The following is a 19215-nucleotide window of genomic DNA, read 5'->3' on the forward strand; positions in this document are numbered from 1 at the left end:
TTTTGGTTGCACCACATGAAATTTTCATACAGATAGCTCTTTTAGGTTGATTGGCATGTAACTTTGGTTCCGTCTAATTGAATTTTGGTTTCGTCTAATGTAATTTTTCGTGACCGTTGATTAAATCTGCGATAAATTTGCTATAAGTTCTATAGTGATATGACACCGTAAAAGAGCTCCGGAACGGACGTTTTAATCAGTATTCCAAATAAAAGAAAATAAGAATCAGATCGGATAAAGAACTCTCCCACGAGCGCCCGCCACCGCCCCGCAGCCGCCGCCCTGCAGCCACCCCGCCGCCGCCCCTCCCCCCCGTCGCGAGTCGCCGCCCGTCGGCCCGTCGCGGGGACTCAACACGAGGGCGCGCGCCTCGGAGCTGCAGTAGGCGCCCGCTGCCGCGGCGTCTGGCGTCGCGACCCACAAGGTCACCGTCCACGACCGGGAGCGCGGGGTCGTCCACGAGTTCATCGTGCCCCAGGTATGCGTGTGTACCTTTGATGCGCGTGTCCATTACTCTCGCTTGAGGTGGTGCTGGTATGATTGGTGTCAATGGTGTGGCCACGGCCGCGTGCAGGACCAGTTATCTTAGGTTATCTCTGTATAGGTGGAAGCATCTTGCTTAAATTTAAATTTCAATAACTTTGGCTAGTTCATCACTTCTAAATTTGTTTTGTGTTTGCTTGAACATATTTACCAGCTTGTTCATTGTAAAAATTTCAGAGGGTCCATGTGATGTCCCTATGATTGGGGATCACCACAGCGGCTGAATTGGAGAGGGGAATTGGGTTTTAGAGGATGAGGAGAGCAGCCAGAGGGGATGAGAGAAGCAACAGAGGATGGGAAATTCAGTTTCGTCTCATTTCTCAACATGTCCTTCAGATACACAGGGAACTCCCCTTTAACCAAGACGCAACACACTTACAAGTGGGGCCCAGGGTCCACCACCGCCAGCTCACACACAACCAACTTGGTCAACAAACCAAACCCCTATTTGGCTCAAGTCCAGCTCACCCTGGACCTCGTTGTCCACCAGCACAATCACACGATGGTTGCAGGTGTGACACTTGCCTCCCCTTGAGGCGGAGCCTGCTCTTGTTCTTCATCCCAGAGTGCAGCGTCAGGGTAGCGACTCTTGAGCACGTAGTAATCTTCCCAGGTGGCACACTCATCAGGTACATGTGCCCAACGAATCAGCACTTGTGGCGACGCAGCATTGCCTTTCTTCACCAATCGACGCTGAAGAATGGAGACTGGAACTGGAGTAGTAGCTACCAGGTCTGGTACTGACGGCAAAGTGCTGTAGACAGGAGTATAGTTTGCAGTGAAAGGTTTCAATTGTGAGACATGGAAAACCGGGTGTACCTTAGCTGACTCCGGTAACTCCAGTTTATACGCAACTGCTCCAATTCGTTCAACAATCTTGTAAGGCCCGAAGTATTTGTAAGACAATTTTGGATATGGGCGGTTGACCACGGACTGTTGAGCATAAGGTTGCAACTTCAACAACACCTGCTCCCCCACTGTGAATTGTCTCTCTATGCGATTCTTGTCAGCATAAGTTTTCATACGTTGTTGAGCACGGATGAGCTGAGCTCGGAGCAGTTCAGTCTGAGCTTGATACTCCAAAGCTGATTCTACCACCGGAGAGGACTCAGTGACAACAAGGTTAGGCATGGCGCCGAAATTTGGTTCCACCCTGTACAAAGCCTTGAAAGGAGTGCAGCCCAGGGCGGTGTGGAAACTAGAATTGTACCAGAATTCCGCCATAGCAATCCATTTCTTCCAGTGCTTCGGATTGTCTTGCACCGCACAACGCAGATACTGCTCAAGACATTGGTTGACGCGTTCGCTTTGACCGTCGGTCTGTGGGTGATAGGCAGTACTGTAGTGCAGTTTTGTGCCCAAAGCTTTGAGGAGCTCCTTCCAGAACTGGCTCGTGAAGATATTGTCACGATCTGAGATGATCATAAGAGGAACGCCGTGAAGACGAACTATCTGATCAATAAATAGCTTGGACACTGAAGCAGCAGTGTAAGGATGTTTGAGAGCCAAGAAGTGGGCATACTTTGTCAAACGATCCACTACTACCAAAATGGTGTTTGCATTTTCAGAGAGAGGTAAACCTTCAATGAAATCCATTGTGATTTCAGCCCAAGGTTTTGTAGGTGGTGGAAGAGGTTGTAACAAACCAGCTGGCTTAGTGTGAGGATGCTTCGCCTGCTGACACACCATACATTTCTTCACATAATCTTCCACAGCCACTTTCAAACCAGACCAGAAATACAACTGTTTGATACGTTTGTATGTAACTTGTATCCCTGAGTGACCACCCACAGCACTGTCGTGTAAGGAAGCAATTATCTTGGTTTGTAAAGCCATATTTGCTCCAATGAATATCCGGTCCTTATAGTAGATCAATCCTTGATGTAAAGCATACCCTTGTTCAGATGGTGAATGAACTGCAAGCTCCTGCATAATAGCTGAGGCATTTGCATCAGTTGTATAGGAATTGAGAATTTCTTGAATCCAGTCAGGTTTGCATGAAGATATTGTCTGTGCTTCAAGAACTTGACCAACCCGAGATAATGAATCAGCTGCACCATTTTCCGCCCCTTTCTTGTACTTGATAGTGAACTGCAAACCCACTAATTTGGACATGGCTTTTCTTTGCAGATCCGAAGTCAATTGCTGATTACATAGGTTGGAAAGACTTTTATGATCTGAGAGAATAGTGAAAGGCCCAATTTGCAAATATTGTCGCCATTTATCCACTGCCATGATAACAGCCAAGAATTCCTTTTCATATACAGACAACTTGCGATTCAAAATCCCCAAGGCCTTGCTCATGTAAGCAATTGGATGGCCACATTGCATCAACACAGCCCCCACGCCGGTGTCACAAGCATCCGTTTCAACTGTGAAAGGCAAGTTAAAATCCGGTAATGCTAGAACTGGTGTACTGATCATTGCTGTCTTCAATTGCTCAAATGCGGCTGTGGCTTCTGGTGACCACTGAAAGCCTTTCTTTGTGAGAAGCTGAGTCAGGGGTTTTGTGATGATGCTATAATTTTGCACAAATTTCCGATAGTATCCCGTAAGGCCCAAGAAACCCCGGAGCTCAGTGACTGTAGTTGGTAATGGCCACTGTTCCATAGCTGTTGTCTTCTCGGGATCAGTCGCTACTCCACGGTCAGAAATAATATTGTTGGATATTTTGGTGATCTAGGCTGCTTTCCTAGGTCAGATATTTTGGACTGCTACAGTAGGGCGGCACTACTGTAGCTACAGTAAGGCGGCTCTACAGTAAATGGCCACCTATCCTTATGTGTTGTCTTGATCGGAGACATCGATTTTGATCCAACGGTGCTGGTTCCCCTAGTGCATAGTGCTAAACATATAAAAGGGGTCAAATGACCTAGAAGAGGGGAAGTGGAAGATGGCTGCTGCTCTCTGCCTTCTCTCTTACACACCCTCTCTCAAGAACAAGCCACCGATCAGGCTAGCACTAAAGCACTAGGAAGAACCTAGCACAAATTGCTCCATCCTGGTGTGAGCAATTAAACAAGAGGAGGCATGGCATCATCTTCAGACCAAGGTATTTCTGATCTTATTCTTTTGTGGCTCAAACTAGAGCTAGTTGATCCTGCTGGACCCAACAATGGTATCAGAGCCATTTAGCTCTTAAGTTTGAGCCCTCTTATGTTAAGATTCATGCTTGATTTATCAAGCCAAGATCAAGATCAAGGGCATATGCACATACCCATGTGTTTATGTTGTCACCAAGTCAAGGCATATGCCCAAGTTGCTTCTGTGAAAGTATTTTATGCTTATGTTTAAAGGCTGTTCTTCCTGGTTATTAATCATGCCTTAAGTTTAAGCCCTGTTTTCTCAAACTCCAAGCCCTAACAGACTATGTGACACTCTAGGGTTTCAATTTGAGCTATTAACTAAAGGAATTAAAGCTCTTATGTTAAATTCCTATTTTTTCCAGAAACCCTAGAAATGTTGTCCTCTTTTCCCCTCCTCAATTATGAGCTTCTGGTTTAAGATTGATTAAGATTTAAAGGGGAAATAAGTTAATTATGCACAAATCTTGATGATTTTCCCCAATCCGGAACCCTAACATGATGAAAATTTCCCCTGTTTTGATGCACATGGTTTCGGTCAAGCATGAATTGAAGTGGGGATTGGTTGACTTGATGCCGTAATCAACCCTAAAGAAAAATCCCCAAAATTACCGAAACCCTAAATTATGAAATTCCCCATTTTTGGAGGAACCCTAACCCTAATTCAAGATTAAGAAGCGGACGATTACCTTATGGGCCTCGTCGTCATCGCTGGCCACGGCGGCGTCGGAGCCATTCTCTAATGTTGGCAGGTGTGCTCGGGTTCAAACCCGAGCGGCCTCGCCGTCCGTCGCACCGCCGGCAGCTCGTCTCTACGTGCGCTTGTCGCCGCTGGAGCTCGCAGCCGTGCTGGAGAATGGTGAGGGGAGGTCGCCGTCGCGGGGACGCCCGCACGCGCGCGCCTGCCTCGCACGGAGGCGCCGCCCAGAGCCGCTCAACGGAGCTGCGCGCTGGCCAAAGCTGCACGCAACTCCGGCGAGAGGGCCTGGGTGACGCCGAGTCTTCTTCCCTGTCGCGTGGTGCTCGCCGTCGCCGCCTCTTGGTCGCTCGGCGTCGCCATCGCTGTCGGGAGAGGAGAGGAGGAAGAAAGAAAGGGGGCTAGGGTTTTTTCGCCGGGAACCGGGCGACGGTGAGCTGGTTTTGTTCCAGCTGCGGTCGTTCCTGGCCGTCGGATCGCATCCGACGGTTCAGGTCGTCCAGGCGTATTGCTAATGGGCTGTGGCCCAAGAGGGGATCAGGGGGAGCTAAGTGCTGGGCTGGGCCAATTTTGGCCCAGTTCAGCAGGATTATTATGCTAATAATAATAAAAAAAAAATTAGGGCTGAAATAAATATCTTTTCAGGGCTATTTTTTCTGGATAAATTGATTATGCTTATTATGTTTATTTTAGGCCACAATTTTAATTGTCATGCTTAGTTAATTTACATGTTGATATTACTTTTATTATTTAGTTTATTTATGATTAATGAATTATGGTGATATTTATCACTATAATTATTATGTGATAATGCTTTCGCTGCAAAATAAAGTTTATGGATCCTCAAATAAAGTGTGGTTTTATGCCTTGTCATTCTGACCAAAGTTGTTTGACGGGCATTTTAACTGCAAAATTCTTTTATTGGTCTGTTTCACTTCTGGCCAAAGCTGATGTGAACCGGGTCGGTAAAAGAAAATAATGAATGAGGATCATTAATGTGTGGCTTCTATTTATCAATTTGGCCAAAGCTAATTGATGAATATTTGTCCACAAAATTTTGTTGTTCATTTTCATCTCTGGCCAAAGCTGATTTGAATTTGATCAATAAAATTTAATGATGATTATGATGATGCTTACTAAAGCATTTTTTGAATTTTTCTTTTGCAGCAACTAATGTCTCTAATATTGCTGGAATGCTAAATGGCATCGAACAGCTAAATGGCAGCAATTATGTCATGTGGAAGGAGAAGCTTGAGATCACTATGGCCTTACTCAATATTGATTATGCTCTCCTTAATGATCCTCCTGAGGTGCCTAAAGAAAATAATGAAAATTATGAAGCCCTCAAGAAGGAATATGACATTATTAAGGCTAAGTGGGATGACTCTAATCGCAAATGCCTTATGATGATAAAGGGCTCCATTACACAGAGTATGAGGGGAGCCCTTCACGATTGTGAGACAAAGAAAAGGGTACTTTGCAAAAATTGAGCATCAATTTAAAGGGTCTTCTAAAGTTTATGCAACAAGTCTTATCAGAAGGCTAATTGATGAAAAATATGATCCCACTGGAAGTCTTCGAGAGCATATTATGAAAAAATGCAACATGGCCGCCAAACTAAAGTCAATGGAGATGGAAATCTCTAATGGTTTCCTCGTCCATTTTATTATGTCATCTTTGCCTCCCCAATTTGATCCATTTATGATCAACTATAATGCGATGGATGTTAAATGGGAGATTGATGAAATGATGGCGCGATGTGTGCAAGAAGAAGAAAGGCTTAAGGCTGACAGAATTGATCATGTTAATCAGTTTGGTCATTCACAAAAGAAGAAGTATAGAAAATTTGTGAATGAATATGTGAAGCCCAAGCCTTATAAGTTCAAGGAAAAAGGCCAATCCTCAAAAGGTTCACAGCAAAAGAAGCCAGAAAAAGCGCCTAATGCTGAAGGAAATAATTCCAATGCTTGCCACTTTTGTGGAAAAGGTGGGCATAGGCGAAAGGATTGTTTTGGCTTCAAGAGATGGCTCAAAGAAAGAGGTACCGACACTATTACTGTTGTTGAAGAATCCCTTTATGTTAATTATGCCACCAATACTTGGTGGATTGATTCAGGTGCAACAATTCATGTTGTAAATTCGTTGCAGGGATTCAATATGAGGAAGACCCTAAAAAGAGGGGAAAGAACAATTAGAGTTGCTAATGGTGTTGAAGCTTATGCCGAGGCGATTGGAGACTTCACTCTTACACTTCATGGCGGTTTTAAGCTTCAGCTAAATAATGTTCTTTATGTACCCTCAATGAAACGGAATTTAGTTTCCGTCTCATGTTTAGATGATGATAGTTATGAGTGTCACTTTGGGAATAAGCAATGTATAATTATGTATGACAATAATAATGTTGGTCTTGCCTGTCGACAAGACAAACTTTATGTAATTTCCCTTTGTGATGATATAAATAATGTGGATTCTACCTCAAATATAAATGTCGGTACCAAACGCAAACGTAATGATAATGAGACTTCTTCGAAATTATGGCACTACCGTTTAGGCCATATTTCGAGGGGGAGGATTGAGCGTCTCATTAAAGATCAAGTTCTTCCTTCTCTTGATTTTTCCGATGCGGATGTTGATCATTGTATCGATTGCATCAAAGAAAAATATGCCAAGAAAATTAAGAAAGGTGCAAACCGAAGCACGGGAGTTTTGGAATTAATTCATACGGATATATGTGGTTCGTTTAATGTGAGATCGGTGGACGGTTATAATTCATTCATAACGTTCACTGATGACTTCTCCCGTTATGGATATTTTTATCAAATTAAAAAAAAATCAGAGGCATTAGACAAGTTCAAGATTTTTAAAGCTGAGGTTGAAAATCAGTGCAATAAAAGAATTAAAGTTGTAAGATCTGATCGTGGTGGTGAATACTACGGCAGACATGCAACTTATGGTCAAATTCCTGGACCATTTGCAAAATTCTTACAGGAAAATGGCATTGCCGCCCAATACTCAAGACTGGTGAACCTCGGCCAAAACGGGGTGGCTGAAAGGAGAAACCGCACACTTATGGATATGGTGCGGAGTATGTTAAGCCACTCCACTTTACCGGTGAATTTATGGATGGAAGCCCTTAAAACAGCAGCACATATTCTTAACAGGGTTCCCAGTAAATCGGTGCCCAAAACACCGTATGAATTATGGACTGGGAAAAAGCCAACCCTGAATTATTTTCATGTATGGGGCTGTCCTGCTGAAGTAAGGATTTTTAATCCGGTTATGGGAAAATTAGACCCCAAGACAGTCAGTTGCCATTTTATTGGTTATCCTGACAAATCTAAAGCATATCGATTTTATTGTCCAAATCAGACAACGAAATTTGTTGAAACAAGACACGCTGTGTTCTTGGAAAGTAATATGATGAGGGGGAGCATGACTCCCAGAGAAATAGTCTTGGAGGAAAAACAGGAATATGTCCCGATGCCTGTAATCCAAGAGCCAGTGTTTCCAGTACATACTGAAATTGCACCTCAAGTTTCAGCTCCTGTAGCTGATGGTGCTCACATAACTGGACAACAAAAGGACCAAGGACAGCAATTACGAGTGTATTCAAGAAGGCAACGTGCTGCTAATGCAACACCTGCTGATACACCGGCGACTGTTCCAGATGTCACATCTAATGATGCTCTTATTGAAAATAATCAGCAGTCTCAAACTGTTATTAATGTGCCGAATAATGAGCCTCTTAGAAGGTCACAGCGGGCTAGAAAGCCTGCTATTCCTGATGATTATCTCACCTACATGAGTGAGGATACAAATGAGCCAGTGTTGGATAATGATCCCACCTCATTTAAGGAGGCTATGGAAAGTGAATATTCGTCTAAATGGCTCGATGCTATGAAAGATGAAATGAAGTCCATGAGCACTAATGATGTATGGGACTTAGTAGAAATCCCTGAAGGAGCCAAAACAGTTGGATGCAAATGGGTCTATAAGACCAAACGTGACTCCAAGGGTGATATCGAAAGGTTTAAAGCAAGGCTTGTGGCAAAAGGATTCACTCAAAGAGAAGGGATTGATTATAATGAAACTTTTTCACCCGTCTCTTCGAAGGATTCATTCAGAATAATTATGGCACTCGTGGCTCATTATGATTTAGAGCTACATCAGATGGATGTCAAAACGGCATTTCTAAATGGTGACTTACGCGAAGATGTTTACATGGCACAACCGGAAGGTTTTGTTATGGAAGAAAACAAACATTTAGGATGTCATCTGAAGAAATCCATCTATGGTTTGAAACAAGCATCAAGAGAGTGCTATATCAAATTTGATCAAGTCATAAAAAAATTTGGTTTTGAGGAAAATAAGAAGGACAATTGTGTTTATGTTAAGTTCAGGGGGAGTAATTTTATCTTCCTGATATTATATGTTGATGACATACTCTTGGCCAGCAGTGATAAAAATATGTTGATGGAGACCAAGAGATTCCTGTCTTCAAAGTTCGATATGAAAGATCTCGGTGAAGCAACTTATGTTTTAGGAATTGAAATTCACCGAGATAGATCCAGATGGATCTTGGGGCTATCTCAGAGAGCATATATTGAAAAGGTACTGAAAAAGTACAATATGTATAAGTGCTCAGCCTCGCCTGCTCCTATTGTTAAGGGCGATAAATTTGGGACTTTCCAGTGCCCAAGAAATAATTATGAATCTGCGCAGATGAAGTCAATTCCTTATGCCTCAATTGTTGGGAGTATTATGTATGCACAAGTGTGCACTCGCCCTGATTTAGCTTTTGTGACCGGGATGCTTGGCAGATATCAGTCCAATCCAAGTCTGGATCACTGGAAGGCTGCTAAAAAGGTCTTGCGTTATTTGCAAGGTACTAAAGGCCTCATGCTTACTTATGAGAAATCTGATAACCTCGAAATAGTGGGTTATTCAGATGCTGATTTTGCGGGGTGTGTTGATACTAAGAAATCCACATCAGGTTATATCTTCACCCTTGCAAAAGGAGCTATATCATGGAAAAGCTCAAAGCAAACTGTTACTGCATCGTCGACAATGCAGGCAGAATTTGTAGCATGTTATGAGGCAACCGGGCAGGCGGTATGGTTGAAGAATTTTATCCCGGAACTAAGAGTGATTGACAGCATTTCCAGGCCTCTCACTCTATACTGCGATAATCAACCCGCAGTGATCTATGCGAGTAACAACAAATCAAGTGCAGCTGGCAAATTTATTGACATTAAGTATCTTGTTGTGAAAGATAGAATCCAGGATCAAACAATAGATATCAAGTACATTAGTACTAAGTTTATGTTAGCGGATCCGCTCACGAAAGGCTTACCACCCAGCGTATTTAGAGAGCATGTTGCCGGCATGGGTTTGGTTGAAAGCTTTTAATCCTGGAGAAGTTGGAACTATTATGGCACCATCTCCCCAAAAGGGGCTCATTTTGAGATCGGATGGGAACCATAGTCACTTGGTTTAGCAGTACTTAATTGACTGTTGTAACCTATTGTCTTGGTGTACCATTTTATCAAAAGATGAGTCTGTAATGTTTATGATGTTTATGTAAAGAATTATGTAAATTAAGTTAATATATGATGTGAATAAAGTTTATGGAGCTCATAAATTAAAGAGGTTCATTTTGATATGAAGTAATGTGCTATAGTCACTAGATTAAATGGTACCTAACAGACCATTATAATCTTTTCGTCCTAGTGCATTATTTTGTTGAAAAAATGAGCTTATAATGATCAGCCTTACGATCAAGGGGGAGAATGTTGGATATTTTGGTGATCTAGGCTGCTTTCCTAGGTCAGATATTTTGGACTGCTACAGTAGGGCGGCACTACTGTAGCTACAGTAAGGCGGCTCTACAGTAAATGGCCACCTATCCTTATGTGTTGTCTTGATCGGAGACATCGATTTTGATCCAACGGTGCTGGTTCCCCTAGTGCATAGTGCTAAACATATAAAAGGGGTCAAATGACCTAGAAGAGGGGAAGTGGAAGATGGCTGCTGCTCTCTGCCTTCTCTCTTACACACCCTCTCTCAAGAACAAGCCACCGATCAGGCTAGCACTAAAGCACTAGGAAGAACCTAGCACAAATTGCTCCATCCTGGTGTGAGCAATTAAACAAGAGGAGGCATGGCATCATCTTCAGACCAAGGTATTTCTGATCTTATTCTTTTGTGGCTCAAACTAGAGCTAGTTGATCCTGCTGGACCCAACAAATATGGCCCAAATATTGTATACTCGTCTGTCCAAAGCTGCATTTGGATAACTTTGCATAAAATTGTGTCTCTCTGAGCTTTTCTAGCACCATCTTAATGTGTTTCAAATGTTCCTGCCATGATGGACTGTAAATCAGGATGTCGTCAAGAAAAACAATGACAAACTTCCTCAAAAACGGAGCAAACACTTCATTCATGATACACTGGAACGTTGCGGGGGCATTTGTGAGACCAAACGGCATGACTCTAAACTGGAAATGACCATGATGCGTTTTAAAAGCCGTCTTCTCTTCGTCAGCTGGCCTCATCCGGATCTGATGGTAACCGGCACGCAGGTCAAGTTTGGAGAAAAATTTTGTGCCTGCAAGTTCATCAAGTAACTCGTCTATTACTGGAAGAGGAAACTTGTTCTTGATTGTAAGCTCATTAAGACATCGATAATCAATGCAAAAACGCCATGTTCCGTCCTTTTTCTTGACCAAGAGAATGGGAGAAGCAAACGGACTCATATTTGGTGTAATCAGACCTGCAGCTAACATCTCTTGAACTTGCCTTTCGATCTCGTCCTTTTGCAAAGGCGAGTAACGATAAGGACGATTATTGATCGGCCTTGCATTCGCTTCCAAAGTTATTGCATGATCCAAAGCTCTTTGAGGTGGTAGAGAATTGGGTTCAGAAAAGATATCAGAGTACTCTGTGAGTATTGACTGCAGATCAGGTGCCACTGTAACTCTAGCATCTGCATCAAGTACTGACACTGGATCCAAGACAGCCATAGCCCACACCTCGTTGCCTATCATCCATTTCTGAAGTTGCTCCGCTGATAATTCCGTCACAGCAGTTTGGGATTTCTCCGGTATTCCTTGCAATAGAATTTGCTTGCCACCATGTTGGAATTCTAGAGTTTTCTCTGTCCATTCACAAGTCATTTTGCCACAACTTTTCAGCCAGTCCATTCCCAGTACCGCGTCATAAGCGCCCAGATCCAATATGCGCATATCTGTGTTGAAGGTATGACCTTGAGTCCACCATTGTAATCCTTTAACCTGTTCATCAGAAACAAGCATCTGTCCATTCGCAAGTTTAACCGGAACTGCTGGCGCAGAGGAAATGGAACAACCAGCTCTCAGAGCAAAAGACTTGGTGACAAATGTGCTAGTACTGCCAGAATCAACAAGAAGAATCATCACTTGATTGCCCACTAAAGCTCTGAGTTGAAGTGTCTCTGGAGAAGTTGTGCCGGCCAAAGCAGCCATAGAAATATGACAACACGCTGCAGTTTCCATTCCATTTGTGACTTCAGTTAATAACTCCAATGCTAACACTGCCTCATCAGACAACACCTCGCCAAATTCACCAACTTCGATGGTCAGTAACTGTCCGGAGCGCTTGCACTGATGCTCTTTAGAGTATTTGTCACCACATTTGAAACAGAGATTGTTAGCGCGGCGAAAATCGCGCAACTGACGTTCTCTGTTGAAATCATCAGCGCCCTGCTTCTTGGGCCACTCCACACGCTGAGTTGTATTGTCATTCACTGTTGTTGGTGGGTGTTTTGTCGGAACAGCCGGTCGTGCCTTGGGTCTATGATGTTCAGATTCCTCTTCTTGTATGCGAGCAAGAGCTGCAGCACGGGTGATGCTAGTTGGTGCTTGTAAACGAACCGCACAACGAATGTCATCACGAAGGCCAAAAACAAACTGGGACACAAACCAACGAGCGCTGAGACTGTCATCGACTGAGATCAAGTGATACATACACTCTTCAAATGCCAGCCTATATTCTGCAACTGTACCTGTCTGTCGGAGGTGTAGTAACTTGGACATCTGACCATCAAATTCATCCTGTCCAAACTCCTCAACAAGTGCTTGCACAAATGCATCCCATGAAATCAATCAAATTCTCCGCTTATACGACTGAAACCACAGTGCGGCATGACCATCAAGATGCAGGGTCGCAGTGCTAACCCAATGGTGCTCTGGAACGCGGTACATGTCGAAGTAGGTGAGGCAGAGGTCCGTCCACAGCAAGGGTGTCTCACCTGAGAAACGTGGAAAATCATGACGGCGTGGTCGCACGACGAAATCGCCCATAGGCGCGTCACCGGGTCCATCCTTGGGTGATGAAGGGGCGGTGGCGAATCCGGCGTTGGTGGTGCAGTGCGGGGATGTATCGATGAGGGGTGGCCCCTTGTTCATCATGCGCGCCATGGCCACACCCTTGTTTGCTTGCAGAATCTCCACCCGAGGTGGCGCGGCGGGCTTCCCCGGTTCGTTGACGCGGCGCTTGACCCCGTCGAGATCCTCGCCAAACTCCTCTAGTTGCTGACGGAGACCTTGCACCTCGGTCGTCACCGTCTTCACCTCCACACGCATCTCGCCGAAATTTTTCAGCAACTCTTGCATCGTCTTCTGCAAGTCCTCCATCTTGTTCAGCACAAACAAAGTTTGGGCCGACGGTTGAGCCGATCTAGATGGCGCCGTCGCGGCTCACCTCTGAACCAAACCGAACCCCGCTAAGGATTTCGAGCAGCGTCGCTGGAGCAACACCGCACCTTTCGCGGTGGGATTGTTTTACCGGTCTGATCTCGAGAAATCGGAGCGCGAGCGGAGCGGATTTTAGGCTCTGATACCAGATTGTGATGTCCCTATGATTGGGGATCACCACAGCGGCTGAATTGGAGAGGGGAATTGGGATTTAGGGGATGAGGAGAGCAGCCAGAGGGGATGAGAGAAGCAATAGAGGATGGGAAATTCAGTTTCGTCTCATTTCTCAACATGTCCTTCAGATACACAGGGAACTCCCCTTTAACCAAGACGCAACACACTTACAAGTGGGGCCCAGGGTCCACCACCGCCAGCTCACACACAACCAACTTGGTCAACAAACCAAACCCCTATTTGGCTCAAGTCCAGCTCACCCTGGACCTCGTTGTCCACCAGCACAATCACACGATGGTTGCAGGTGTGACAGTCCAGAGCAAGCTAGAATTTCTTTTGCCTCATCCTGGATTTTCCCCTTATTGATTCCGCGTGTTGGCCGTTTGGTTGTTCAGGATTGGTGCCCACCTCGCTCTTTTCCCTGAGGTGAGATGCTTGACAACTGCAAGAACCGACGGCCGTTGCAAAATTGCAGTGCGACTTCTTGGCCAAAGAGAAACCTATGAATAATTTCATCGCTCTTATATTTCAGTCATGGGCGGACGCACCATCCCTGCTGCCCGGGCGACTGCCCGGGCTTCGCTCGCGCGCGACACTGGCGTACAGACGTTTTGTTAGCGACAAAGCATCCTCAAAGGCTGCCGTGCCCGGGCTTTACTGGTCAATTCTTGGGCTATGCCTCAACACCAGCCCATCATGGGCCACAAACTGAGCCAGGATCTATTTTTGTCTCTCACATTGGGCCAACTTTAGCTGGATTGCTGGAACGTACCGATCGATTCCACAAAATAGCTGGCTCCATTTCGGTATATGCGGGCAGAAGAGATTTTGGTTTGCATGATTGCAGATTTGCAGTTTGCTTTTGTAGTTCCCAAGTTTAATTGTAGCACTGCCCATTTATCAAATTAGAATCAAGATTACTGAAATGAACTTGTAGTACTGTTATTGAACCTAAATTTTTTTAGATTACACAAATGAGGAGTGTTTTGTTGATACAAACAGTTTACTACAACACTAGGGGAGGAGCAAGCCTGTGGCATTTCCGCGGGATGACCCATACGAATCAAAATAAACACTTTTGGTGTCTAAAATGGGTAAAACCGTTTGAGATGCCGTTAATATTTACTGGTGCGTATGCGAATTTTTTTAGTCCAACCTTGGCTTGCCCAGGCTTCGAAAATTTTCTGGGTCCACTTATGATTTCAGTTCTGTGGAGTTTGGCAGCACTTAGTTTTGATCTTAAGTACTGTAGCTTTTATTCTGAAAACATGGTTCAGTTACATGGATGCCAGCAACGGAGGCATTCACATAGTAGTCAGATTGATACCTTGCTAGACTGAGAGGTTCAGGTTAGCATTGATTCAGAATCGTGCCTGGAAATGATTAACCTTAGAACATAACTTAATTAGAGGTAGAAAATCTGCCCAATTTTGTTTTGTGGGTGCCATTAATTATTGTTTCTGTTGCTAGACTGAGTGGCTTATGTGGGCTGTCCAGCTGCAAGTCATTCAGGCTGAATTGCTGTTGGACAAAGAAGGAGGCGCCTATTTCAATACTTCCGGAGAAGACCCTTCTGTCCTTTTGGGTGTTGAAGAAGACTATGATGGTGCAGAACCCTCTGAAAACTCGATGGCAGCGATTAACATGATCAGATTGCCCAGTATATTTGATGCCGCAAAATCTGAAGGCTACAAACGTAATGTTGAACATCTTCTACGTTTATATGCACTACACTACAACAGCGGTTTGGTTTCAGAACATGAGGTTTACACTTCACAGTAGCATAAAAGATTATGCATTTTGATTTATGTAGCTTGAAGTGTGATTTCAATAGATAGAAATGGTGCTTGTGGGGGACAAAAGGATCTGCAGAATTTCGAAACATGATTGCAGCTGCTTTCTCATCATATGATCAAAGAGAACAGTGATGTGCTAATTAGTTGTATTATGCGTTCAACATAGCACCCTACTTCATATTTACTGATTAGCAACACGTCGTTCGTTGATCCAGGTGATGCAGATAGACCCTAGAAACATGGTATTCTGGAAGAGAAACAATACAAACATCGCTAGATGGCACGGGGCAGCCCAGGTTCGCTCCGGGAGTTTCAAGTGCAGCCCTCCCGTGACTTCTCCAGATTCGCTCCGGGAGCTGCTCAACTAGATGGTCGCTGCTGCCAGGTCATCTGTCTGAGGCTTTGTTCCTGCTGGTTCGGCTAGATGCTACTGACGCTCGCTAAAGACCTTGAACCCTTTTCTGTTTGCAGTTGATGTAAATAGATATTCCCGATAAAGGGTAGGCTAGTTTCGTACAGAGAAGTCTTGTGTTCAAGCACTTCATGTCTTTTTTTTTTTCTATACGTGTAAACTTAAGAGCATGTGCTACAAACTTGAGATGTTCTGACCTTGTTACATATTAAGCATAAAAGGATAAAATGATCGAATGGCATGAAAATCTGGATGACTGTCATCAACAATTGTCTCCTCCTTGCCACTCCTAATCCTGTCTGTGTTTGCCGCCCTCGGTGCTCTAGCCAGCCTAGGGGTTGCCGGGGAGAAACGCCGCCCCGTCTCCTCCTCACCGCTCTCCATCCTCGCCGGGGAGAAAATCTGGATGACTCTTCCAGCTGGCTGTGCGAACACATGGCAAAATAAGACAACGGAAAAGGATTAGTACCCAAGGGAGATGAGCGTTGTATATATCAGATCGAGTACTAACTGAACTTCAAGCTAATTAGATTTTAAACTGCTTTCCGCGAAAAAGAAACACGCAAAAAAAAGATTTCAAACTGCTTTTATATTTGTGGAGATGAATAAAGGTCAACAAATACATCTGGAATTTCAGAAGTAAATTGCAGAAGCTAATTCTTCATATACTGCTGAACAGCTGTACTGTTACTCTACCACATAGTCATTCACTAAATACACTGAATATGTGAGGATACCAAAATACATTGGTTCTAATTGCGCTCATATCTAAACCAAGATTCGAGAAACCGTTTGAAGTTTTTTTGGTTTAGGCCACTGTTAACGACGGCGATTGGGGATGGCAGACAACAAGCACGGAAAGAGGAAGTACAGCAGCGGCTGGTGCGTCTCCCACCGGCGCGTGGTCGTCAGTGCGGCTTCCCCAGCTAGGTCCGCAACAGTGGCAGGGATAGGGCGCTACTTCTGTCCTGGGAGAGAGGAAATGGAGGCGGGAGCTTGATTGCGTGCAGCCTCGCTCGCGGCGGGGCACCGAGCATGGAGGAATCAAGTTGGGTCGTGGGCAGGACGCGCACGGTGTGGTAGGGGAAAAGAGAGAGCGGATACGTGATTGTTTTCATGCAATTCATACAGATCAAGAGGACCTTACAGAGATCTGAAGTTGTGCCGCCGCCCTCTCCTTCCTCACCTAGCTCCGTCACCGCCCCGGCCTCTCCTTGCCGCTCTCGATCCCGTCCGCCTCCGCCACTCTTGGTGCTCCAGCCACCGCCGCCCGCTCCTTCCTCGCCTAACTCCGTTGTCGAACCGTCTCCTCCTCGCCACTCTCGCTTCCGTCCGCTTCTGCCGCCCTCGGTGCTCCAGCCGCTGCCGCGCAGAGATCGCCGGGAGAGATGCCGCTTCGTTTCCTTCTCGACGTTCTCGATCCCATCGGCCTCCGCCGCCCTCGGTGCTCTAGCCGTCGCCGCCCAGGGATCGCCGGGGTGAGACCATACATCAGTGAGAAATTAGGCTGGTGCCAATGCATCACCCCACTCTCACCCGCCACGTCAGCTTTTATCCTCACTATCACCTCACTCTCACTTCACTCTCACCCCACGGTGCCAGTGCACGGCCTATAGTGCCAGCTCTCACTTCTCTCTCCTCCCTACCGCCTCCCTACCGCCCCCACTAGCACCGCTATCGCCTCCCTCTCGCCCCGCTCTCGCCTCCAACGCGGGCTATAGGCGGGCGGTACCGCCCCCTACCGCCGGGCGGTGGAACCACCGCCCGCCGCTACCATCTCGCCCGCCTACCGCCCCGCTACCGCCTTGCTGCGGGCGGTATCGCCCGCGCTATAGCCTGCGTTGGCACCAGCCTTAAAAGAGGATGAACGGTGAGAGACAATAGATATAGAGACGAAAGGATAAAGAGGATGATCGGTGAATGTGATATGCCTCAATTTACATGAGATGTGTGCAGATATGTTAATTGCTTGCTTTAAGATGTGTGCAGTCTTATCTGATGATTCGATCGTTTAAAAGGACGCTCGTTTTTTATAAAGTTTGTAAAAAAAATCGGAGGCTCTGGTCCCACAGATTTTAGCTCCGGTCCTACATTTTTAGTTCCATCAATTTGGTTCCATCTTTTTACCACCGTTAGATCAAAGTTAGATGGACGGTTGTTAAAAATGCCAACCACTATAAAACTTGTATTATAGTTTTCATAGAAACAATGGAAATTCGAAGGGTCAAACTTCATGTCACAAATTGTATCGAATGTTAGCTTAGAAAAGCAATTCATAAGAATTTTGGAGGTTCAGTTCCTTGAACCAAATGGACTCTATAAAAAATCATATAGATTGAGATACTAAAATATGTTTATGGAAATTCTTTGCACCTGCTGTGTGTCTCAGCGCAACTAGCTAGGTCACAAACTCATAAGCAGGTTTGCCATGTGAGAAACAATTTGTCTGGAACCCCAAAAGGAAGTGAACAAAATGTTCAGACCAGTAGAATTGCAGTTGGGCCACCTGAAACCCGATGAACCGCCTTACAAGTTACAATCATTTTGGGCCAGGCCATGTACGTCTTTAGGGCCTTTTGATCCGCAAGATTCTAAAAAAGCAGGAATTGGGAAAAAGCAAGATTGCAATGTCATGGTACCTTCAATCTTATAGGATTTCAATTGTACCAAATTTTGTTTGATTTCATCACAAGAAAACCAAAAGAATTCTGAAAAGAAGTTTTGGTTTGGGTAGATGTTAGATTTTCTATGAAATCTAGTGCAAAGCATTACTTAGGAAAAAAAATCCTATAGGATTCAATCCTCCGAATCAAACAGCCACCATAAAAAAAAGTCTAAGATTTGAATCCTCCAAATTTTCTATGCAAATCCTTTGAAACACAGAGGTTCTTAATTGGCCATCCTATTTTCTCAACATAGGTTAGCTCGTCTAAATTGGTTAGTAATTTAGGATATCACCGCGCAAACAAATTGGCTGTATCAAGACCAATTAATTTTGCAAGTTTTCTACTCCTGAGTAGGAATGTTTGGATTAGTTTCCTGATTTCTCCATAGCTATAGGACTTCAGCTATAGTGGCTTGGCTAGTTCTCGTTGTCAACTTGTCATTCACGTTCATTCGCAAAAGGAAAGAAAAAACTTGTCGTTCACCTTTCCTAATGTTGTCGAAGCCATGCATGCCACTGCCAGCAGGCAATATATAGCTTCATCAGACAGCAATTTGATATCAGTCCGATAGAAACAACTATTTCTCTGTTATGCGTCAACCCGTAGCCTCTGTTTGGAACTCAGGAATGTTGATGTAACTTCGAAAAGTCGGTTGATTCTTGATTTCTTGCACGCGAAAGTATTGCAACACATTCCTGTTTAACCATTCAGTGTTGAAATAATAAAACCTTTACTGCTTTGGCACCATGAGCGGGGCCTCTCAGGACACTGAAATAACAACACAAGGATCACTGTATATGCACCGCTCTGTGACCGTGTTGTATGCACAAACGAGCATGAATCAGTTGATGCCTACCCTAGACACAAGGGCCAGGCAGCAGGCACATGGTGCCCGTCCTTCCCAGATCAGGAATTCATGATCGCCATCTCCTTTTGCTGTGCGGAGCAAAGCTAGATGGCAGGGGAGACGAGATGTCTTGGAAACATTTCCCAATCACCCTGAAGCGTTGATAGCAACCAGTGCCTGCCCGCAAGGGGCAACTCGACTGGCAATGGCAAAGATAGTTGCCAGGACTCTAATCCTGGTCGTATTAGCTAAGATATGTTGTGAA

The 19215-nt window shown here is 44.8% G+C and overlaps 1 long non-coding RNA gene across 1 annotated transcript; it reads left to right on the forward strand.

Annotated features, from left to right (window-relative positions):
• The first annotated feature begins 191 nt into the window (after positions 1 to 191).
• LOC139833151 (uncharacterized) lies at positions 192 to 15037 on the forward strand. Its single transcript, XR_011748297.1, has 2 exons — positions 192 to 478; positions 14727 to 15037. It is a non-coding gene; the product is annotated as an uncharacterized lncRNA (long non-coding RNA).
• The last annotated feature ends 4178 nt before the right edge of the window (positions 15038 to 19215 follow it).

Source organism: Lolium perenne, chromosome 7 (genome assembly GCF_019359855.2).
Source record: "Lolium perenne isolate Kyuss_39 chromosome 7, Kyuss_2.0, whole genome shotgun sequence".
Lineage (NCBI taxonomy): Eukaryota > Viridiplantae > Streptophyta > Magnoliopsida > Poales > Poaceae > Lolium > Lolium perenne.